Raw genomic sequence first — 25,081 nt, 5'->3', positions numbered from 1 at the left:
CCCCCTAGCAAAATAATATATTTGGTTTTTGTTTTATTCTCTAAAAAAAGAAAAAAAATGTTCTTTTTTTCCATCTTCCTACAAAGTTTGACAATTTGTTATTTTTGCTCTGCTAACCAATTAACTAAGTAAAATATTCCATAAATAATTTGTATAGCATTTTAAGAAATCAATCTGAACCAAAACATGACTTTTAAATAAGTTGTAAATGAAAGGGGCCAAGTCTTGAAGAAATCAGTCTTTATTACTACCACATACCACAGCCCATCCCCCCCAAAAAAATCAGATGAAGCCACCCTGAGAAAATCAAAAGGACATCATTGCTTTTATTCTCATGCTTACTGACCCTTCTGCAAGTGAAGACCTGCCCTTCAACTTCTGTACTGATTGCTTTCCTTAATTAACTAATTTGTGGAGCACTTTGGCCCTGAATATGTGTGCATGCATGTATGTGTCAGCCTGCACATACCAACCTGAGACATACTTAAACTGATCTTCTCTTTATCCTATTTTTTCCTCTTAATCAAATAACTTAGGTTAAAGTAATTTTTGCAGAACCAGAAATCATCTAGAGACTATTCTCAGTGATTTTATAATAGAGATCCTTATAGATGATAAATTCAAGGAGATCTTGGCATCTCAAAATGCTAAAAGCAAATTTCTTGATTGTTTAAATAAGTCTTTTCCAAAACTTTTTTTTTTCTTTTCTTACAAGTTCATTAGTTGCCCAGAGAGAGAATCTATACAAATGAATCTTCTAAATTAAAAAAAAAAAAGGCAACTACTTCTTTGGAAAGTATGGACAGGGGGAACCAGGTGATGCAGTGGCTAATGTAGAACTTGGAGTCAGGAAGACCTCAATTCAAATCTTGCCTCCAAAACATACTATGTGGCGAGCCACAAATCCTCTTTGCCTTAGTTCCTTATCTGTACGATACAGGTAATAATAACACCTACATCATAGGGCTGTTGTGAAGATAAAATGAGATAATATTTATAAAGTGCTTTGGAAATCTGAAAATTCTATGTAAGTGCTAGCTATAATAAATATTATTTATTATAATTTTGCCTTTGAAGGAAGAATTTCACTTTACCTCCTTCCTTTTAATTATTTCTTCCTTTTAAGAGGAAGAAGAAGAAGAAACTCACTAAGTTTCAGGCATCATGATATATCAAATTAAATTAATTCAGTCTTTTCTCAAGGCACAGATTTAAATCCTATTTATATGTACAGATTATAAGGCCATTGGACTGGGTAGGGGGTTGTACTAGTAAATACTTAACATCTGACTCTATGGGGGGAAATGTACTATGACATACTTTTTGGGGGGGTTATTTTATTTTATTTTGATTTTTTTTAATTATAACTTTTTATTAACAGAACATATGCCTGGGTAATTTTTTTTACAATATTATCCCTTGTACTCACTTCTGTTCTGACTTTTCCCTTCCCTCCTTCCGCCCCCTCCCTAGATGGTAAGCAGTCTTATACATGTTAAATATGTTATAGTATATCCTAGATACAATATATGTGTGCAGAACTGAACAGTTCTCTTGTTGCACAGGGAGAATTGGATTCAAAAGGTAAAACTAACCTGGGAAGAAAAACAAAAATGCAAACAATTTACACTCATTTCCCAGTGTTCATTTTCTGGGTGTAGCTGATTCTGTATGACATACTTTTAAAGTTGAATCTACTATACAAAGATTTTTTCATCATTTTCTTAAGTCTAGGCAATTAATCCAGCCTTAATTGGTAGTACTTGTTGGTTTCCAAACCCTAACTGCTCAAACTAAAAACTCCAAAACTGACAGAATATGAGAAAAATCCAGCACACCACTGACTGGGTACCAAGAGACAACAAAATTCACATTTATATAGCACTTCAATGTTTATGTAGCATTTTTCCTCACTGCAGCCCCCTAAGTCGTATTCAGTATTATTCTAAGGTAGTATTTAGTATTATTTTAAAGATGAAGAAAGAGGTTCAAAGAGGTGCATTAATATGTTCATAGTCACACAGTTACTAAGAGTCAGAGGTCAGATTCAAAGTAAGGATTCCTGATTCCAAATCCTATGCTCCTTCCACCATATGATACTTCCTATAAAACTCAGTCTGGAAGTTGGGTCTGTGACTAATTAATCATGTTCTTAAGCAAATCAGTACCTTCTCTGAATCCAGCTTCCTTGTCTGTAAAATGAACTAGATAAACTTAATGCAATGAAAAGAATGTGGTATTTGAAGTAAGAAGAGCCAAGTTCAATTCTTTCCTCTGGCATTTGCTACCTGAGTGACACTAGACAAGTTACATATTTTCTATGGACCATTGTCTTAATCTATAAAATGACTAAAAAAAAACAACCTATTTAATGCTTAAGGTCACTCCTAACTCTGTATCTATGATCTGGTCATTTTTCAAGTCCTTTCCAACTCTAAAACTCTGATTTTGCCAATAAACACATTGACAACCTATGAAGAAAAATTTCTCAGCTAAACAAGTTCTCAAAGACCTATGGTTGAAAGCTGAAATTTACTCATCAGATGAGATAAACCCATGTTGATATAAGGCAAAATTAGTTGATCTAGGAAGAAAAAGCAGTCTTAGGAATAGAGCTATTAATTACAATTTAAGCACTTGAACAATATACCTGAAAAGAAACCTCCTCAGGACACAAAGTCCCACTGGGAAAATACAGAGAAACTGAGATATATAGAACTATTTTATGAAGAAGTCTACCAACATTGTTGAAAAACTTTAAATGCCCAGCACAGATAGCCTGTAAAACTACTGAAGCCAGGCCATAGAGTTCAATCTTCAATTCAATTGTGCCAAGGAAATAATGGCCTGAAACTCTAGACCTTTTAAGATAGAGGAGAAAGGGAAGACTGGACTAGGCAGAAAAATAGTGAAGGGCACTTGCCACCTTGTGACAGCACAAAAACTCTGAGTCCTGGTAGATTTAATCATGGCAAATGGGCCGAAGTTAACCACTAATACAAGAAAGCTTTAAGATGACTCAGATATCAGAATGTGGAAGTCCTTGAAACTGAAAAGGTTTCTATTGAAGTCTGCCAAGAGATGATATTTGGTTCAGACTTCCTACTTTTCTGCATATTTCATCAAATACTCTTCTTTCAACCATTTTCCCCTCTTCATTTATTCAAAAATGATATTAATAACTAGGAAGACTGGTTTGTACAGTATAATCTACAATGAGATAAAAGAGGCTAATTTTTCCAGTTCTGTTGATGCTTATTAAACTTCTCTGATTTTCAGTTTCCTCATCTCTAAGATAAGGATATTAACATTTTATTAATATTTTCTCTTCCCAGTTTATTGTAACATTTAAGGAAAGTTCCAACTAATCCTCAAAGTATTATTTAAATAATTGTTTGTTTTTCTGCAACTCCTGAAAAATAAGGAAAAGTAAGTTTTAGTTTCTAAATTTACATCAGCATTACTGGATAGGCATATGAAATCTGAATATCTCCCCTATTATACATGTGACACATGACTCTGAACAAAGACTGTAGATTTGTGTAGAGTAGCTTCCATATGGATGGATTATTTACAAATACTTTCAGTTTAATTTATGACCTATCCTCACCCCAACTTTCCCTCTGCAAACATTAGAATTTACCTTGTGACTTAGTTCTCTAAAGAAAGGTAAATGACATTTAGCTTGTGACAGTTCTCTAAAGAAAAGATAAAATGATCCTCAAATCCCATTTAAGTACTCAGGTTGACATTATATCAAACACACCACAGTATTTTTTTCCTTTTAATTTTACATTATATAATTTCCAGATTACTTCATCTTCATTAGAAATCTCTTTTAACAAAGTAAAATAGTTAAATAAAGCTAATAAAACAATAACTTCATCTCAAAGTACATACAACATTTCATATTCACCTTTATTTTTAAATGAACAAAAAATCTATTTTCTCTCCCGTCTGCTCACCACCCCATTAGAAAAAAAGAAAAGAAAAGAAATATTTTGTAATAACTTGGAATAATTAAGCAAAAGTAAATTCCACCAATGGTAGTATACAAATAGATATAGATACAGACACATATATACATATAAATGTATGTATATTTATAGATATTTTGTGCATAATAACACAATATAAGACATTTGTGTATATACACTATACATTTCATTCTGAACCTTTTATCCATCAACTCTCTGTAACAAATAGCATGTTTTCTCGATAGTCCTCTGGAATCATGAATGACCATGAATCATAGCTTGTATAACTTTAATACATGTTTATTACTCCAGTGTTGTCAATGTATGAATTGTTTTATATTTCTAATAAATGCTAATAAAACTAAGAGTAAAAGGGAAACAATTAAATGGGAAAAATCTTTGCAACAAATTTATCTGATAAAAGTCTTATTTCCAAGATGCATAAGAAATTAATTTATAAAAAAAGAAGCCAATCCCCAATTGATAGACTTAAGAATATGGACAGTCTCTATGAAAGAAACTCAGGCTAGCTATATGTAACCATGTGAAAAAAATGCTCCAAATACTACTAATTAGAAGAATGTAAATTAATGCATGAATGAAATTCTACCTCATACTCATCAAGGTAACAAAGATGACAAAAGGGAAAGTGACAAACAGGCCCATTGATATATTGTTGGTGGACCTAAGAATGGGCATAACCATTCCATTTTTTGAAATTATGAATAAGAAGTAACTAAACAGTATGTGTCTTTTGATCTAGCTATACTACTACTAGACCTATGCTTAAAGGTTATCATAAAAAAGAGGAAACAATTCTTTGAGTATAAAAATATTTATATAAAATATTATTGAAGTAACAAAAAAAACTAAAAACTAAAAATGTGCAATCATTTAGAAATGACTAAAAAAACTATAATATATGAAGATGATATAGTACTATTATATTGTAATAAATTAGAAAATAGATTTTTTTTCTCAAAAAGACACAGAAAGACATATAAACTGAAAGGAAAGTGAGTAGAACCTGAAGGATAATTTATATTATTATTAAAATATTATAAAAAGAACAATTTTATGGACTTTTAATAAACAGATGAAGAACGAAATAAGAAGAACCAGAACAATCTATGTCAAATTATTGGGTTTTTAGATCAACAAAAAATGAAAAAGAAAAAGAACTTACACCAGAAGCCATAAATCATCAATATCACTCTTCTTTCCAGAACCTCAATAGGAATCTCCGGACATAATATTAGCCTGGTTTACAATTGTCCTCCTTCCCTCCACAAAGGAGAATTACTAGGAAGTTAAATTCTTTTCCCTACGGAAACGTGTAGTCATCTAGACATGTAGTACTGACTTCAGATTGTGGTTGATCCAAAAGAATGGGGTTGATAGGAAGTCATCTTCCTTGAACCTCATGAAATAATGTAAAATGAGGTGAACCTATTCTCTCTTCATTAAATTTGCTTAGAGCACTTTTTTCTTTCTATCTTATGGCCTATCATACCTATTATACTTATCTGACTATATGAACAATTCCCTTTCCCACTCAACATTTCAACTCGGCCTCAATAAAAAATAAGCTTCTGAAAGCAAAGATTGTACTTTTTAAAAAAATTCTTTGTGCAGCATCTTGGACAATCCTTTTCATAGATGGATACCTAGATAACCTACCCCAAGTTTGAGCCACTCTATAACATTGCACCCATCCAGAAATTTGGCTCACAAACCTCTGTTGATGTATTTACTTTTATCAGGTAACCAAAATCACATTACTTTAAACAAAAGACATTTAATAAATAACAAAACAAAGTAGCAATAAAAAATATCCCTCACATATGCATGGAATATATTCTCCTATGATTATCACAGAGCATAATCATAGGAAACTCATAGAACCAAGGAAGATTCATAAAGAACAACATATCAAAAACTTATAAGTTTTAAGGATAAAAGTAAGGAACACCAGTGAACAGAATTCATTTCCATCTCAAACACTGCCAGGTTGCCATTATTCTCTGATATTCTGATGTTCTTTGGTTGTTCTTTGTTCTGAAAAAGAATATCATCACCATGTTATAGTTGAGTTATAATGTGTCTGACTTTGGCTGATCAAATCAATACAAGCTCAGAGTACTCTGCCACAGGCAGGACACAAATAATCCATATGAACCATATATATATATATATGAATACCAATGAAGGGGTAGCTTCTCTAATTTTGTACATCTTGCATTTTGAGGGGACAATTCAATTCTACTTTGCTCATAAAGCACAGCACCTATTCTTTTTTTTTTTATTATAGCTTTTTATTTACAAGATAGATGCATGGGTAATTTTACAGCATTGACAATTGCCAAGCCTTTTGTTCCAATTTTTCTCCTTCTCCCCACCCCCTCCCCCAGATAGCAGATTGACCAATACATGTTATATATGTTAAAGTATAAATTAAATACAATATATGTATACATGCCCAAACAATTATTTTGCTGTACAATAAGAATCAGACTTTGAAATAGTGTACAATTAGCCTGTGAAGGAAATAAAAAATGCAGACAGAAAAAAATTAGGGGGATTGGGAATCCTATGTAGTGGTTCATAGTTATCTCCTAGAGGGTGTAACTGGTTCAGTTACTGCTCTATTGGAACTGATTTGGTTCATCTCATTGTTGAAGATGGCCTCGTCCATCAGAATTGATCATCATATAGTATTGTTGTTGAAGTATATAATGATCTCCTGGTCCTACTCATTTCACTCGGCATCAGTTCATATAAATCTCTCCAGGCATTTCTGAAATCATCCTGTTGGTCATTTCTTACAGAACAATAATATTCCATAATATTCATATACCACAATTTATTCAGCCATTCTCCAATTGATGGGCATCCACTCATTTTCCAGTTTCTGGCCACTACAAAGAGGGCTGCCACAAACACATTGGGTGGTCCTGTGTTAGTGTCTCTCATGTCATACAACTGATTCTAAAGTTCTTAAAGAGTTATACTGAGAGTGTCCTTGTATCACTTTTTTTTTGACTAACCTGTGAGTGCTTGCCCTTTGTGAGTTCTCCATAAAAAATTTTTTTTGGCAAGCTTATATTTACATTTGAACAATGTGGCAAATGGAGTTGTGCCTCTGCAGAACAGTTTGAAAGCCTGGTGGTTTAGTTCAACAAAGGACCTCAGTGTCTGGTAGCTTATCCTGCCAGGTGATCCTCAGAATCCTCCTAAGACAATTCAAATGTCTGATCCAGTGGTAGAATTTTTGCTTGTCACAGGGAGAGATCAGGGTTTGATTGCTGACTAATGTACTGATGTAATTAAAGGAATGGTGTCATTATACTATTTTCTGCAGGAGTTAATGTTTCTGCTCTACATTGGAAACTATATTGTCCCTTCTGGGTGTTTCTGCTTTTCTCATGGACATCAGTTTTCTTTTTGCTGCCATCTTTGTGACTCTTCTTCAGGACCATCTACTGGAGATTTCATTTGCTCAAGTGCAGCTACTAGAAAGCCTCTGCAGCTCTTTACTAATAACTGAGACTTTGAGCTATCACACTCTGCTAAGGGCAGCCTGGTAAAAGTAAAGCAGAGTGCCCCCAGGTTAAAATTAAATATATTCTTTCACCTATGAGGCTTAGTACAAGCCCATTGTCCCATACAACTATCTGACTTAGGGTCAGAATAATCTTGCTGTCCCAACTGTATCCCTTATGAGAATCTTCTAACTCTAAAATTCTGGAGCTATCCAAGCCTATATTGTTCTCAAGATCTTTTTCCAGATTGTCATGCAAATGTATCTAAACAAGAGTAAAAGCAGAAGAAAAAGGAAAAGTCATTTTCTTTTGTCCTGCTGATCCATATTCCTTCTTTTATTATAGATGCCTATTATTCACACACATACAAACACACACATGCACACACACACACACACAATTGTAGGGTTTTTTTCCTCAACCCTAGTTTTATGCTATATTTTGGTCACCAGAAATATTCACTATTATCTGTCACTTATATTCCCAGTGTCAAGCCCAGTGCTATAGTAGGCACCTAAAGAATTATTTCATTATTAAATTGTAATTCAAATAATTCAAATCCTCGAGGGACCTGGGTTAAGAGCATTAAAGTCCTTCTGGCATCTGTGACAATGACTCTAACCCTTCTGTAATTCTACAGTGGACTAGCCAAGTTCTACTGAATTTGCATGTAAGAACAGCTCCCATTCTTACATCACACTTTACATAATACTTTCCTTATAAACAACCCTTCAAGGTAGGAGGTACAAGTAGCATTCATTATCTACCTTTTCCACAAAGAAATTGGGGCTAAATAGGGTGAAAAGACTTGCCCAACGTCACATAGCTATTGAGTGGTAGTGCTGGGACTCAAAAACCTTCATCTTTCCAGCATTTTTTTCACCATACCACACTGTGCAGAAATTGTTCTGCGGGGTTTAATTCCTGCAAAGGAATACATAATCCAACCTTCTGCTACAAACACGGCTACAATTTCATTCCTGTGCCAGACAGCAGGGAGTGAAATCAGTTGTCCCCTAGTGTATGAGTCTATATGTCCCAGTTTCCTAACACTACACACGTCTCAGACAATGGACTGAATCTTAACTCTTTCTCACCAAAAAAAGCATCATATGAAGCTGACTGAAATACACTTCACTTTTCAACCCTTTATTTGGAAAGAAATTCACCCCCTCCTCTAAAATCCAAGTTAAAACAAGCAGCAGTTAGCAACAAGAAGTCAAGCTTAACCTTCAGATACATATTAACATACAAAATGTTTGGGAGGAGGGAAGGAGAGATCTGTCAATTGCAGGTACTGCTACCCTGCCTTTAAATACTGCTGTTTCCTATCAGAGCAGTATACTTGGTACCTCTACTTTGAGATAATGCATGTTGAGATTGTTGTAACCTTTTATAGTGATTGTGGGGCCTGTGTAGGAAGGAAATGCTGAAACTACACTCACATTAGACTACATAAAAGGGGAGAGGAAATGAGCCTTTTAGACAGAAATCAAGACAAATTGGAGAAAACAGCTAATTACTGTACACTTTGCAAGAACTGTTAGTTTAAGCAAGGCTCACCATGGTTAAAGGGTGAATTCCAATACAGTCCCTACTGTGATGATCTCCAGAAAGCACAGCAGAGCTGAGCAACACAAATAAAAGAAGAAATGTCTTAATTTCTAAAACATAGCACATTTGCCAAAGCTTCCCACAAAGTGATCAGTGAAACAGGCAAATGAACAGTTAAAAAAGGCTCCACTGAACCACAATCCCCAACTGTTATCCTTAAATGGCTTCTCTTGAAATAAAAGGGGCTCTTCAGTAACCATAGATCTAATTTCTGTTAATTTTATGTAACTCTAACGCAGTCATTAATGTTCTTGGAACCTACTATACATGCTGCCTGTTCCCTCCTCAATGCTCCTCCTCACTCCTACCAGCCCATCTCTTGAAAATTTAATTATTATCAGTGGAATTCCTGCACTAACTAAAGGCTCTTGCAATCAAATCAATAGTTGATGATAGAGTGGTCTGACAAAGTCGTGTGAAATGGACCCAGGCTCCTACCCCTGACATTTCCACATCTTCAGTTGGAGTACTTGGGTCTATTTTCTGATGATCCAAGTAGAGGCCCTCACAAGAGCATCAGTCTTTGGAAGTAAAAATACTTGAGTGTTATCCAAAGGTGGTTATTATATATTTATAAGGGCTTCCCTATATGCCTCTTTCTGGAATTAAGTGCTCTGAGAAGCTGTTTAGGTTATACCAAGTACCGCACGCTAGTCTGAGAAAGGAAGATAGACTATATCAATGCAGGTAAGGAAAACCTCTCAAGTATAGGACCTACTACAAAAAGTCAAACCATATTATTTTTTATTTGAAGATGGGGAAAAAACATTTATTTCCACTCCTCCTGTTTTCCCTTCACTTACTGCTATTCCCCCTCCCCCCTGCTATTCTGGTATAATGGAAGGTCCCAAATTCTGGGTCTGTTTCTCAGTGTTTTTTTTTTTCCCTTTTTGAAGAGTCTACAGCACAAAGTAACGTCTCTTTGGGGAGAAAGAGGTGCTTGGGATATTGGTATGTCCTTTCCTGCTATTGGTGGGATGGGCTTTGGTGCTTTAATTAGAGTGGGATTGTTATACCAGTCATGGGTTTGTAACAGGGAGCCTTTTATTGAGGTTAGGTATAATGCTTCCCAAGGCATTTAACAGTGTTTCCCCTGTAGGAGCACTTAAAGCACATACACACTTTCAGGTATAAAATGAGGCATGTATATATGGAGATAAGAAAATACCAGTTCAAATCTGGCCTCAGACACTTAATAGCTGTTTAATCCTGGCAAAGACAACCTCTGTTCACTTCAGTTTCCTCAAATGTAAAACAGGGATACTAATAACCTCCCAGGTTGTTGTGAGGGTCAAATGAGAAATTTATAAAGAGCTTAGCACAGTGACAGTTGCATAGTAGGTGCTATCTGTACATAACATACATGCATAGATAGATACGCACATCTATCTATCTATCTATCTATCTATCTATCTATCTATCTATCTATATATGGATATATGTCACTTTTCTTCCACCACCACCCCAATAGAGGCATCATGATATAGTGAAAAGAGTTGCAAAGACCCAAACAGGAGGATGGGGGCTCAAACCCTACCTTCAACACTGAACAACCCAGATAAGCCAGTTTTAGCTTCCTCTCTTGTGTCACTGAGGTAATTGGCTGGGTGTTCAAAAAGCATTGGCCACTATTAGTCTTCAAAGAAAGGAAATTTACCATTTCTCTCTTCCTTCTGTCCAAAGTTTAGGGACTATTAGAATTCTCCCTCAAACTGGGAATAATAATAATAGCATCTATTTTACAGAGAAGTTATGAGGATCAAATGAAACAATGGAAGTAAAGGGCTAAAAACTTTCCATAGTTATATAAATATAAGCTCATGACTGAGTGCGGATCCAGAAAGAGCAGTAATTATAAGACAGCTTTTAGGACTAAGATCTAGTTCTTAATTCCAAAGGTATTAAGAGCAATGATATAAGTGGTATATAAAAAGCTAGTTATGTTAAATTATTTTGAACGTTATACATAATTAAATACACACATCTGTAAAATCAGTAGTCACAACTGAAGAAACGGTGGCTTATGTTTTTTTTTCTAATCAAATACATTGTTAAATCCTAAGGCACCATCAAAGTTTACATCTTAATATTTTTCACTACCCAGTAAGACAAAACCTTCTACTCTGACTCTCCCTGCTAAATAGTACATTAGTTTTTCCACTGCTTTCCACTTGCCAAGTGGTCACAGAACAGTGATATTCTGACATGGTGGAAACATCCACAAGAGCTTAAAATCAAAAGAAGTCTCATTTCCAATGGAACAACTGTTGGCACAGCCTTATGGAAAGTGCCATCCATAAACACTTTTCTATTGTGATTGGCCAAAGGGCTATGCTTTGGCAGCCAGAGTTTCATTCTGTTGAATATTATACTCGTAGAATCTCATGGATATTTTTTGTGTCATTAAAAACATATTTCCAAAGGCTGGTTTACCCTCACTTGTGATGCACTGAGCATAATCCAGAAAGCAGGTTTTTGTGGTTTATTGAAGGTTCCACAAGTTCTTTCAACTGTTTAATTGTGTTGGCTTCTACTTTACATATAGCCATACTTTTCTGATATGTGAGTTAGTCAGCTGATAAGAATTTCTCACTTCCCCTTTCTTCCAGTCAACCACAGAGGCCATCACAGCTATAAATATTCCTGAGGTCTTTAATTTAATCATCATTGTATAAATAAACATGGTAAATCTAATTCTTATTGAAAGGAAAAATGGGTAAATACTGCAGTGATATATTAGACTATAGTCAGTTTTGAGTTTGATTCAGAGCCAAACAAGATGACTGTCCTGTAAACATTCTAGAAGTCATGAAAAGAGGAAATGACACTTTCACATTTTTATAAAATGATATAAAATAAATTTTACAAAATCAAATGATTGTGGATAGGAATTACAACCCACCTTCCCCAATCAGTGTGTGTCAAAGAAATGTGAAAATGAGCTACTCATCATCTTCCTTATGATCATTTCTCTTGTATTGTCTTCATTTAAAGTGCCTTCTATTTTTCCATCATATTCAATGCAAAAGGAAAGGTGATGCATCAAAAATATTAATAATGAAGCAGGAGCAGGGAATAAAAGAAACAATTCTCTTTTCTACGTCCAAACTTGAATAATGTCTAATTACAGAAGCTGAGTCAAAATAAAGATTTCCCAAGCCACAAAAGAAAACATTTTTTTCTTATTTAAAGGTACTAAGTGCCCAATCCAGCCAAGAAATATAAATACATCCACTTCCAAAAGGAAAAAAATAATTAATATATTTTCAGGATCTATTAAAAGACCATTCACAAAAACTACCAGTGGATATTAATCTATGAAGGAGAGGATTAATATCACCTAAAAATACTACTAGTAGGCATAAATCCCAAAAGATATTTTTTCAAAGGAAAATAATCTATATGCACAAAAATATTTACAGCACCTCTTTTCTCAAAGCAAAGAATTGGAAATTGAGAGGATGCCCATTCAATTGGGGAATGGCTGAATAAATTGTGATATGTGATTATAATGGAATATTATTGTTCTATAAGAAATGATGAACAGAATGCTCTCAGGAAAACCTGGAAAGTTCTCTGGAGCTCAAGCAAAATGAAATGTACTGTGTACAAAGTAATAACAATGTTGTGGGATGATCAACTGTGAATGACTTTGCTATTCTCAGCAATACAATGATCTAAGACTACTCTGAAAGATTTATGATGAAAAATGCTATCCATACCCAGAAAAAGAACTGACTGTGTCTGAATACAGATTGAAGCATACATTTTTTACTTCATTTTTCTTAAGGGTTCTTTTTTTTTCTTTTTCAACAGGACTTTTTATGGAAATGGATTACATAATTTCACATGTGCCTACTCAATGTGGGGGGGGGAAGAAAAGGGAAGAGAAACTAGAACTCAGTGTTTTGAAAACAAATGCACAAAATTGTTTTACGTGTAACTATATTTAAACATAAAAAATCTAAATTTATCTTTCAAATATATGCTATCTCCATTTCTATGTATTTGTTATGTTATATTTAGGACTCAGGACATAGTACACATATCCTTTATATTTTATTATCTAGAAGCAAACATTCATTCATTTTTGTCCTTCATGTTTAAAAAGGATCAAAATAACATCATGATGTCAGGGTCAATGTTCAGTGTTTCCAGCTGTGGCTGATCAGACCAACAAAAGCTCCACAGGCTCTTCCATGGATCAGGAACATTTAGTCTATATAACTATTTGAATGGGAATTGTCTCTAAATTTGTGCATTTCGTGTTTCTTTTGAGCTGCTACAATTCTGCTTTGTTCCTAGTCCACAAAGAAATAGGCATTCATGGTATCCCAAAAGACTTAGTGTAGTTATGAGGTATTAAAGTTAAAACTCCAATAAGACTTTTGGGACATCTTGTATTAGTAGACTAAGCTCAACTTGCACATGTCAGTATAGATTGAGTGAGTTGGCATAGTCAAAATCAGACACCAAGGGCTGGTCTTAAATTTTCACTATATCAATATCTTTTGTATTTACTGAATCTCTCACTTTTCCTGGACTTTGGATAACGTGTTGAAATTGGATCTTGTTCTGTTCTTTATAACCACTCCTCCTTTACTTCCCTCACCCCAGATAGTATATAATAAGTCTGTAAGTAGCTAGGATAAGATAACAATTGTAGGAAGTAAGAATGTAAAGGAGAACATGGAAGTCACTTACAAACTGTCTCATAAATTAAGGGAGCATAACAGTTACTTGCACACTGTCTCATAAATTAGGGGAGCATAGGAGCCACTGACAACTGCCTCATAAATTAACTGAAGCCACTTCCTGAAACTAAATTAGGGAAAGCCAGCTAAGTCCCAGTGTACCAGATCTTTAGTGGCTAAGTGCCCTCAAGTCTGTAATATTCTGATCAATTCTAGCCTTATATAGTTAAATAAGCAAAGTATTAAGAAAATGAACTAAATCTAAGATGTTATTGATAACTTTGACATGACGTTGATATGTTAATGAACTAAGCTCAAGGTGGCTGGATAAAAATTAGCTTGCCTTCCCTTCCTCACAAATTCCTATAAACTGTGTCCCCCAAACTCTTGTCCTATAAGTTACAGGTCCATGCCTAAGAACTCCCAACTCAGAACTTTGGTTCTGTTGCCCTCTTCCTCCCCTTTCTCTTTCCCATCCATCCAATCCCTTATACCCATGCTGAATGCTTGTTCTTGTTATGTGTGTTAAAGTGTGATTCAAGTATTACTCCTAGCTTGTCATTGTGGTCTTTCTCTGTGAGTATTCAAAGGACCAGGAATGCTTGCCCCAACCCAATGGGATCCCCTTGTGACTTCCCTTTGATTAGCTCATAAACCAGAAGCACCAGGACTGAAATTTATTCTGTCCCATAGGTACACTCATCATGGATGAGTATGGTGTTATAAATTCACTAGTTGAAAACTAGAGTAGAGGGACAGTTCAATGGTAGAGTGGATAAAGCACCAACCCTGAAATTAGGAAGACCTGAGTTCAACTGTGGCCTCACCTAGCTCTATGATCCTGGGCAAGTCACTTAACCCCAATTACCTCTGGGAAAAGAAAGTAAACAAGAATAGACAAATGACTTTTGTGCCTCCTTTTGGAAGAGACCTCCCTAACTGTTGAGTCATCAATTAACAATTCAAATAATTTCATGAAAACAGCCTCATTATTATTAACCCACACTGGTTTACTGATTAAAGATTCTGGATGCTCCTTTGTTTTAAACCTAATTATTACCTCCCTATTAAGGCAATATCTAAGAAATTACAATTATCTGGCATTTACATAGTCCTTAAAGATTTCCAAAGCACTTTATACCAAATAAGAACAATGTATTATATTTATATCCATTCATTTATTCACTCATTCATCTATTCTGCAAAAATTAATTAAGCCTCTATCACCACAAAAAGCATTGTTCTAGGTGGCAAGAATACAAAGATAAATACAACTCAAATTTTGCCTTTAAGGAATTTACAAGCTATAAATGGGATGAGACAAAAAACATACAAATAACTGAAGCCAGAGAGAATGCCCCATTCAACCTACTTTTCCAGGCTTTTTTTCACATATTCCCTTTTACACACAACTTATTCAAATCAAACTAAATAAAAGGTCAGTTGTTCTTCCAAACCCTACATTCTATCTTTGTTCTCTATGCATTTCCTTCCTCATTTTTTGCTTATGAGACTTAATTTTCATTCAAAGCTCACCTTACTTTAGCTCAGCTCAAGATTCTACCATGGGACCTGCTTATTGATGGGTGAGTGCCTGAGAGGAACAATGATACTATTAACCTTTTACTTCTAGCTTATTCTACCTGCTTCACCTCCAAACCAGCTGCCTGGCCATCTGGGATAACTTTACTTTGAGTCCAACTCAATGACTAGTAAATCCCTGTCTAAAATCATCATAGCTAATGTTCATAAAGATGTAGTATGTGGAAGAGAACCTTCTACTCTAAACTAAATGTAAGAGAGAGATAAAAGAAAAATATACTGAGAAATTTAAGAATGTGCTTTTAGCTGGGGATGGAGAATGGTTTAAGATAGACTGCAGCTATAACAGCTGGATTACTTAGATAATTGGCTAATGCCCAATGAATTGGACATCAAAGGAAAAAGAAAATCAATATATATGGAGTTGGATGTGAGAGATGAAAAATCTCTTCATAATATGGACAAAATTATTAAACTCACAAAACAAAAGAGGACAGAGCCAGAACAAGAAATAAGAGTAGACTGGTTAAGTTGGAATGTCCACTGTGTAAAGTACTGTAGTATGAAATAAGGTTAGAAGGGCAGGTTGGAACCACATTGTAGGGGACATGAACATTTGGTTCAGGATTTTGTTCTATTTAGCAGGCAATGGGGAATCACTGAAGATATAGCAGAAGAGATAAAGAATAAGTTCAGTACATAAGGAAGATTAATTGGGCAGAAAATGGATTAAAGATAAAATAGATTGAAGATATGAAAAGTGGGACTTCCAGGCCAAGATGGCAGCAAGGAGGCACACAGCTCCACGTTTTCTCTCAGAATTTACTTCATGACAAGCCTCGGAATTAATGCTTGACTGGAAAAAAACCCCACAAATAATTACCAATAGAAGACATCCTTGAAATTCACCAGAAAAGGTCTGTGTTTGCTCAGGGGACTGGACGAACAGACTGGTCGCAGGCTGAGGACAGGGGCAAGAACAAGGCAGGCAGCTCACACTGCTCAGACCCAGGAGGGGAAGGATGCTATCTCTTCTGTTTCTGTGAAACAACCTTTAACCCAGTGTGGATATTCTGTCTTGGCAGCAAGCCAGGAGCAGCAGAGAAGATGTAAACACTGGAGGTAAAGAATAAAACCCTGGAAAGCTAGTGTCTCCCGGACATGGCTACCCCCACCCCCACCCAGAGTGACTCAGTGTGTTCTTAGAGCCTCAGAGCACAGAAACAATCCAGCCATCGCTATCCTGTTAGTGCCTCACTGCTATCTCCTGTAGTCTGTAGAGAAAGCCCGGTAACACTATCCAACCCCATTCCACCCAGAAACAAACCAATTGTTTCTCTTGTCAATTTGTTTTCTTCGATTCCCACTCTGACAAAATGAACAAAAAATTTAAAAGGGCTCTAACCATTGGCAGTTTCTGTATGGATAGAGAGCAGACTTCAAACCCTGAGGAGACTAAAAGCAGACTGTCTCCAGAGGAATCCCCTAAGGGGGAATATGATCTGCTCCTCAATATACAAAACTCTCATAGAGGAAATCAAAAAGGCTCTCACAAGAGAGCTAGAAGAGAAATGGGAAAAGGAAAGGGAAGCTTGGCAAGAGAGTATGGAGAAGTCATCCAGAGTGAATAAAGAGATCAAATCATTGAGAAATAAAATTAGTGAGTTGGAAAAAGAAAACAGCTCTCTAAAAAATAAAATGGATGAAATGGAAAAAAATTCCATAGAAGATAAAAACTCAATTTGACAATTACAAAAAGATATTAAAAAAGTGAGTGAAGAAAATACATCATTGAAAATCAGAATCGAACAATAGAAATGAATGACTCAAGGAGAAACCAAGAAATAGTCAAGCAAAACCAGAAAAATGAAACAATTGAAAAGAATGTCAAGTACCTTATTGGAAAGACAACAGACCTGGAAAACAGATCTAGGAGAGACAATTTTAGAATAATTGGACTCCCTGAAAAATGTGAGGAAAAAAAAGAGCCTGGACACTATTTTCCAGGAAATTATCAAAGAGATGTTTTGGAAACAGAGGGTAAAATAGACATTGAAAAAATTCATTGATCACCTACTGAAAGGGACCCTAAAATCAGAATGCCAAGAAATATATTGGCCAAGTTCAAGAACCATCAGACAAAGGAAAAGATATTGGAAGCTGCTAGAAAAAAGCAATTCAGATATGGAAGAACCACAATAAGGATAACCCAGGATCTAGCAGCGTCTACATTAAAGGAACAAAGGGCCTGGAATATGATATTCTGAAAGGCTAAGGAACTTGATATGCAGCCAAGAATAACTTACCCAGCAAAAATGAGCATCGTTTTCCAGGGAAGAAGATTGACATTTAACAAAATAAATGAATTCCATCTATTCTTGATGAAAAAAAAACAGATCTACACAAAATGTTTAATCTTCAAATACAGAACTCAAGAGATTTCTAAAAAGATAAAAAGAAATCTTGAGAACTATATTTCTACCATAAAGATATGTAAAGAATACATGTATAATTTGTCCTAGAAACTAGAGGTGAAAAGGAAATTATATCATAAAAAAAGTAAAGTGGTGGTACTACATCTCATGAAGAGGCAAAGGTAACCTATTAGATCTGAGAGAAAGAAAGGAGGGGGATGAACATAGTGTGTATCAATAGACATATTTGATTTATGGTGAAACTTCTTCCACTTCATTGAAAAGTAGGAGGAAAGGAGTAAGCTAAGGGGAAGGGCATACAGAAATTGTGAGGAAAAGGGGTAAAATAAGGGGAGGAACTTTAAGGTGGGAGAGGGATACTAAAAAGGGAGGGGTATGAAAAGCAAGTGGTGCTCACAAGTTTAATACTGGGGAGGGGGATAAGAGGGAAGGAAAGGGGAAAAGCATAAGCAAGGGTTAATAGGATGGTAAGCAATATAGAATTAGTCATTCTAACCATAAATGTGAATGGGGTAAACTCCCCCATAAAAAGGAAGCAGTTAGCAGATTTGGAATAAAAGCTAGAATCCTACTATATGTTGTTTACAGGAAACACACCTGAAACAGGGTGATACATTCAGAATAAAAGTAAAAGGGTGGAGCAGAATCTACTATGCTTCAGGTGAAGCCAAAAAAGCAGGGGTAGCCATCCTCATCTCAGATCAAGCAAAAATAAAATTTGATTTAATTAAAAGAGATAAGGAAGGGCATTATATCTTGCTAAAGCATCAATAATGAAGCAGTATCAATATTAAACATATATGCACCGAGTGGTGCAGCATCTAAATTCTTAAAAGAGAAATTAAGAGAGCTGCAAAAAGAAATAGACAGCAAAACTATAATAGTGGGAGATCTCAACCTTGCACTCTCAGAATTAGATAAATCAAACCACAAAATAAATAAGAAAGAAGTCAAAGAGGTAAATAGAATACTAGAAAAATTTGATATGATAGATCTTTGGTGAAAGCTAAATGGAGACAGAAAGGAGTACACTTTCTTCTCAGCAGTTCATGGAACCTATACAAAAATTGATCATATACTAGGGCATAAAAACCTCAAAATCAAATGCAGCAAGGCAGAAATAGTAAATGCATCCTTTTCAGACCACAATGCAATGAAAATTACATTCAATAAAAAGCCAAGGGAAAATATACCAAAAAATAATTGGAAAGTAATAATCTTATACTAAAGAATGATTGGGTGAAACAGCAAATCATAGACATAATTAATAACTTCACCCAAGAAAATGACAATAATGAAACATCATACCAAAATGTGTAGGATACAGCCAAAGCAGTAATAAGGGGAAGTGTTATATCTCTAGAGGTCTACTTGCATGGAAAGAGAAGGTCAACAAATTGGGCTTTACAACTAAAAATGCTAGAAAAGGAACAAATTAAAAACCCCCAGACAAACACAAAACTTGAAATTCTAAAAATAAAAGGTGAGATTAATAAAATTGAAAGTAAAAAAACTATTGAATTAATTAATAAAATTAAGAGTTGGTTCTATGAAAAAACCAACAAAATAGACAATCCCTTAGTAAATCTGATTAAAAAAAGGAAAGAGGAAAAACAAATTGTTAGTCTTAAAAATGAAAAGGAGAACTCACCACTAATGAAGAAGAAATTAGTACAATAGTTAGGAGCTACTTTGCCCAATTTTATGCCAATAAATTCGATAACTTAAATGAAATGGAAGAATACCTTCAAAAATATAGCTTGCCTAGAATAACAGAGGAAGAAGTATATAGTCTAAATAGTCCCATTTCAGAAAAAGAAATAGAACAAGCTATTAACCAATTCCCTAAGAAAAAATCGCCAGGACCAGATGGATTTACATGTGAATTCTACCAAACATTTAAAGAACAACTAACTCCAATGCTATATAAACTATTTGAAAAAATAGGGATTGAAGGAGTCCTACCAAATTCCTTTTATGACACAGACATGGTCCTGATACCTAAACCAGGTAGGTTGAAAACAGAGAAAGAAAATTATAGACCAATCTCCCTAATGAATATTGATGCTAAAATCTTAAATAAAATATTAGCAAAAAGACTATAGAAAATCATCCCAAGAGTAATACACTATGACCAAGTGGGATTTATACCAGGAATGCAGGGCTGGGCAATATTAGGAAAACTATTAGCATAATTGACTATATCAATAACCAAATTAATAAAAACCATATGATCATCTCAATAGATGCAGAAAAAGCATTTGATAAAATCCCACATCCATTCTTACTAAAAACACTTGAGAGTATAGGAATAAATGGACTATTCCTTAAAATAATAAGGAGCATAGATTTAAAACTGACAGTAAACATCATATAATGGTGATAAACTGGAACCTTTCCCATTAAGATCAGGAGTGAAACAAGATTGCCCACTATCACCATTACTATTCAATATAGTACCAGAAACACTAGCCTCGGCAATAAGAGCTGAGAAAGAGATTCAAGGAATTAGAGTAGTTAATGAGGAAATCAAACTATCACTCTTTGCAGATGATATTTGCAGACTCTGCTAAAAAGCTATTAGAAATAATTCAGAACTTTAGCAAAGTTGCAGGATACAAATAAATCCACATAAATCCTCAGCATTTTTATACATTACCAACACAATCCAACAGCAAGAGATAGAAAGAGAAATTCCATTCAAAATAAGGGATGATATTATAAAATATTTGGGAATATATCTACCAAAGGTAAGTCAGGAATTATATGAGCAAAATTACAAAACACTTGCCACAAAAATAAAGTCAGATTGAAATAACTGGAAAGACATTAAGTGCTCTTGGATAGGGCAAGCGAATATAATCAAGATGACAATGCTCCCTAAACTAATCTATTTATTTAGTGCTATACCAATCAGACTCCCAAGAAATGATTTTTATGACCTAGAAGACATAACAAAATTCATATGGAAGAACAAAAGGTCGAGAATTTCAAGTGTTAGGATTACTACGTGAGAACTCAGGTTGTCTGGACAATTACAAGGTGAGAACTCAGGTTGACTTGACAGTTCTCTGGCTCAAACCTTTGGTTTGGGCCTTTAAAGGGAGTTTACACCTTAGGAATTCTAAGAGGAGAAAGCTCATTGGTTGGAGTACTTCTTCCCAGAAGCCCTTGCATTATCCCACACCCATTCTCTGGGAGGATAAAAGAGGACAGCACTCCAGAGAGAGAAGTCTCTGCTCTACATCAGGCTTGACACAGCTCTCTGGAGGAAGGGAAGTCACTTCTCTGGACAAGAGTTAAAGGCAAAGTTAAAGTCTGGAGACAACGATTCTCTACAGGAAGAAGAATCTATCCGAGAGATTTGAGTTGACACAGCAGATCTCCTCCCAGAGAGCAATCAGCAGCTTCTGGAGACAACAGAACGTTACAAGTAATGAAAAAAAAAAATGAAGGTAGCCTAGCTGTACCTGATCTAGAACTGTATTATAAAGCAGCAGTCACCAAAATTATTTGGAATTGGCTAAAAAGTAGACTAATTGATCAGTGGAATAGGTTAGGTTCACAGGGCAAGATAATGAATAAAAATAACAATCTAGTGTTTGACAAACCCAAAGATCCCAACTTTTGGGATAAGAATTCATTATTTGACAAAAACTGCTGAGAAAACTGGAAATTAGTGTGGCAGAAACTAGGCATGGACCCACACTTAACACCACATACTAAGATAAGATCAAAATGGGTACATGATTTAGGCATAAAGAATGAGATCATAAATAAATTAGAAGAACATAGGATAGTTTACCTCTCAGACTTGTGGAGGAGGAATGAATTTGTGACCAAAGGGGAACTAGAAATCATTATTGATCACAAAATAGAAAATTTTGATTACATCAAATTAAAAAGCTTTTGTACAAACAAAACTAATGCAAACAAGATTAGAAGGGAAGTAACAAATTAGGAAAACATTTTTACAGTTAAAGGTTCTGATAAAGGCCTCATCTCCAAAATATACAGAGAATTGACTCTAATTTATAAGAAATCAAGCCATTCTCCAATTGATAAATGGTCAAAGGATATGAACAGATAATTTTCAGATGATGAAATTAAAATTATTTCCACTCATATGAAAGTGTTCCAAATCACTATTGATCAGAGAAATGCGAATTAAGACAACTCTGAGACACCACTTCACACCTGTCAGATTGGCTAAGATGACAGGAACAAATAATGATGAATGTTGGAGGAGATGTGGGAAAACTGGGACACTGATGCATTGTTGGTGGAGTTGTGAAACAATCCAACTATTCTGGAGAGCAATCTGGAATTATGCCCAAAAAGTTATCAAACTGTGCATACCCTTTGATCCAGCAGTGCTACTACTGGGCTTATATCCCAAGGAAATACTAAAGAAGGGAAAGGGACTTGTATGTGCCAAAATGTTTGTGGCAGCCCTTTCTGTAGTAGCTAGAAACTGGAAAATGAATGGATGCCCATTAATTGGAGAATGGTTGGGTAAATTATGGTATATGAATGTTATGGAAGATTATTGTTCTGTATAAAATGACCAACAGGATGAATACAGAGAGGCTTGGAGAGATTTACATCAACTGATGCTGAGTGAAATGAGCAGAACTAGGAGATCGTTATACACTTCAACAATGATACTGTATAAGGATGTATTCTGATAGAAGTGGATATCTTCAATATAGAGAAGAGCTAATCCAATTCCAATTGATCAGTGATGGACAGAATAAGCTACACCCAGACAAGGAATACTGGGAAATGAGTGTAAACTGTTAGCATTTTTTGTTTTTCTTCCCAGGTTATTTTTACCTTCCAAATCCAATTCTTCCTTTGCAACAACAACAACAAAAAAATCTGGTTCTGCTAGGATATACTATAACATATTTAATATGTATGGGAATGCCTGCCATCTAGGGGAGGGGATGGAGGGAAGGAGGGGAAAAATTCAGAACAGAAGGGAGTACAAGGGATAATGTTGTAAAAAAAATTACCTATGTATATGTACTGTCAAAAAATGTTATAATTATAAAATTAATTAAAAAAAAAGAAGAAGATAGGAAAAGTGGGAAGCTATCATGATCCCAAGCAACAAGAGAAAGGGGCCTGAACTTGGGTGATTGCAGTGAGAATTTGAATGAGGAAATGATTTTGAAATAGGGAATTTAAAGGATTTGGAATTGTTTAGATATAGAGGATGTGGGAGGAAGGGAAGTCAGAACTGACACCAAAGTGATAAGCTTAAGTGATTGAGAGAAATTTTATCCTATTGACAGAAACAAAGGAACAAAATGTAGGGAAGAATAACTCCAGTTTGGAAAACTCCAGCAAGGAGAACAATCAAATCAACTCATAGGTAGTTTACAATCAAGAACTCGGGCTCTGCAGAGATATTGGGGTCAGTGATAAAGATTTGTGAATCATCATATTGCAGTAATCATTAAACACATAAGAGGTTTGAAATCACCAAGGGAAAAAGGATAGAAGACAAGGCAAATTGGGTCAACTACCAACCCTTAGAGAAGACCCACATATAAAGGTAGGAGACTGGGAAGAGAGAGATAAGAGAGATAAGAGACTGCTAGAAGGGAGACAATATAGTGACATGGTGGATATAGAGAAAGAGGAGAATCTATCATGTCAGATGCTACAGAGAGGTTCAGAAGTCAATTGAATTCACCAATAAGGGGATTTTACTAAGTTTGGAGAAAACTTTGTTATTAGGGTCATAAACTAGAAGCCAGATTGGGTAATAAGGACATAGAAGCAGGGAATATAGATTACTAGACATTTGATAATGAAAGGGAGAATAGAGAACCTAAGTTTAGAGCTGAAAGAGACCTTAGTCCTTGACTCTGAAACCCAGAGTAATGACTTGTTCAAGGTCACATAAGCAGCAAATAGAAGAACTAGAATTTTAACCCCAGTTCTGAGTCTAATGTCAATTCTTTGTCTTTTGTAGTCAACTAGATTAATTTTAGGAAGATCATTGATTCACAAAGAGGTTAAATGACTCTCTTAGTCACACAATACATATACCTTAAAGGAAGACTTTGAATTCAAATATTCTTATTTACATATAGAAGATAACCAGTGAAAAGATACAGGAGTCAGGAGATGAAGACTAATTTATAGAACATATTTCAATCCACCTCTAGGAAGGAGTGAAATCAAGAAGTTTGTGTTATTAGAGGGGACTGTATTCTTGGATTCTGGACAGCAAATAGTTAAGTGAAAGTCAAAATGTAGACTGGAAGGCCCACAGAGAAGGAAAGACGACTATGTTATGAAAGAGAACTGGAAATTCCTATATTTCTTCCAGTCAAGCTAGCTGCATGCAAAGTCTAAGAAAAGAAACAATCACTTTTCATTTTCATGGTTTGTAATCTTTCATTCTAGTCCTCCTTCAGGCCTTATAGGAAACTGGAAAAAAATATCTTCATTGTAGTCAAGACTAAGAAGACATTTGATGCTATGAAGAGAAGATAACTGGTTTAAACTTACACTTCCATACTGAGTTCTGAATCACTGTGGGAAGAGAGATTCAGCCTGTACTTCTACTTTGGCTACCAATTTTTTTGATATTCTCTTAATCATCTCTTTTTCTGCAGGGAAAAAGCCACCATTTTCTTCACTTTCTAGATAATGCCCTGCTTATACACTATAGATAACATAGATTTAGGCAGGCAAATAGGCATGTCTGCTTTGGTTTACCAGGTAAATTTTAAAATTAAAGCAGAAATAGTTTTTAAATGGTATTTATGTTGGATACATTACTCCAGAAAAAAAAAAAAAAAAAAAAAAAAAAAAAAAAAAAAAGGATCCATTGGTCCCTGTAGGTGGCAGCTATTAACAACTAAAGCATATAATAGTATTTTACTGTTAAAGATACAAAGTATATAAACACACCCCTTCATACACACAGAGAACGTATTTCCCACCTGACATTCACAAGCCAAATAGGATATCTAAGATGTTGTCTGAAAAGGACTCAGCCTCAAGAAGAATGAATAGAAACACTGATCCATAAACATTGTTTTTTTCATGTGCAACAGAGATAAGTCAGAGATAAGTAAAATGAGGAGTGCTATCTGTGTTAACTGTTTCAGATCACCATCTGTAAAAAGCACACAACAGAATGGAAATTGCTTTTACAAAGTATTCAATAGGATTTAAACATCTCATGATACGCAATGTGGCATGCAATGTGGCACTCAGATGTGCCAGACACTATTAAATGCAGCATGCTCTAT

General features: G+C 35.0%; 1 long non-coding RNA gene across 1 annotated transcript in view; it reads left to right on the top strand.

The window, feature by feature from the left end:
* Window positions 1-10,037: 10,037 nt before the first annotated feature.
* LOC141541166 (uncharacterized) overlaps window positions 10,038-25,081 on the top strand; it is a 28,379-nt gene continuing 13,335 nt past the window's right edge. The window contains exon 1 of the long non-coding RNA XR_012481674.1: window positions 10,038-10,084. This is a non-coding gene — a long non-coding RNA (uncharacterized LOC141541166). The remainder of the gene's footprint in view (window positions 10,085-25,081) is intronic.

The sequence above is a fragment of the Sminthopsis crassicaudata genome, chromosome 4 (assembly GCF_048593235.1).
Source record: "Sminthopsis crassicaudata isolate SCR6 chromosome 4, ASM4859323v1, whole genome shotgun sequence".
Classification (NCBI taxonomy): domain Eukaryota; kingdom Metazoa; phylum Chordata; class Mammalia; order Dasyuromorphia; family Dasyuridae; genus Sminthopsis; species Sminthopsis crassicaudata.
This window is presented reverse-complemented; position numbering and strand designations above follow the sequence as displayed.